Source organism: Hipposideros armiger, unplaced genomic scaffold (genome assembly GCF_001890085.2).
Source record: "Hipposideros armiger isolate ML-2016 unplaced genomic scaffold, ASM189008v1 scaffold_387, whole genome shotgun sequence".
Classification (NCBI taxonomy): Eukaryota; Metazoa; Chordata; class Mammalia; order Chiroptera; family Hipposideridae; genus Hipposideros; species Hipposideros armiger.
In genome coordinates, this window is record NW_017731737.1 from 888,350 (window position 1) to 889,691 (window position 1,342).

Consider the following 1,342-nt stretch of genomic DNA (forward strand, 5'->3'; position numbering starts at 1 on the left):
AAAAACAAAAAACAAAACTTTACCTGTGCACATAGTTATAAATGAAATTGCATCAAACAACTTCTGCCTGTCTTTTTAAAGTAGGTGCATCACAAATAATAAAATAATTTGGTCAAACAATGATTTTTCAGGGCCTTTGGGCTACTATTTCCTATGTCTAACTATTTTTGGCAGAAGTTAAAATGCTGGAGGCAGTTCCTTATATTGGATATAAACCAAGAAAAATGGATAGTCTTTCTTTTACACAGAAAATTTTGTTTGAAGATTGCTTATATAGACAATGTGGCTCTTCTAATTACAAAAAATTATTCTCTAAAATTTAGCATAAGCTTCCAAGAGGCCCAAAATATCCAGGTACTTGTCCCAACTCTCAACTCCCTTTGTGTATACAACTGTAGACTCACTAGAATATCTAACTCTGAAGAATTACTTCAACAAATACCCACAGAATAATTTATGAAATTACCATTCCTTTTGGGCCTGGTGTATAACCAGTAAAATGCTCTTCCTAGTCCTTTTTCCTCTAGGCTGTTTCCTAAGGTGGCAGAATGGCTCTATTATTGTTTTATTGTAGCTATTTAAAAAAAAAAATCTAGGCCCTCAGGATCTCATTCAAACTTGTGTTTCCAAGTACTTTAGCTGAAATCAAATATCATGAAATATTTACAGTTTGTACTCATGCTATGAAAGAACACTTTGGGAGGGGAATAATGAAATAAAGACAGAAGACAAGGGAGAGTAGGACTGTAACCACCATTTTCTGAAAAGTTTAGGCTCTACCTGGTAGAAACTGTCTGCATAGAATAGCTAGAGACTCGGTTTGGGCAGTGTCTGTTTAGTGGCGTCCTCTTCTGGATGACTTGATTGCCAGAGGCTGAGTGGAAGATCCCGGGTACCAGTGGACATTTCTGCTGTTTCTGTTTGGAGGACAATTTAGCAAAGGAGAGTTGATAACACAGAGAATAAGGCCTTTTGAATTGGAGCTGAGACTCATTATGTTTGTGGCTCTCTACGAAAATGCTGACATTGACATAATCTATACAGGGAAAGAAAAACAATAGTTTATTTAGTCTGTCTCCATGAACTAGAATACAGTGAGCTCACTACTGGATTTAAGATTATAATAGAATACAAATTTAAATTATTGAAACCAATAAACAGATAAAAGTACTTAAACTTTGAGGTAGCAATATATATATATATATATATATATATATATATATATATATATATTTTTTTATATTTTTTCATGCTTACATGCATGTACAAGATTTGGACACATAATGTATGCTTTTAAATGCCCTGTTATTGGTATGACATCTCTGAATGCTTATTATTTTAT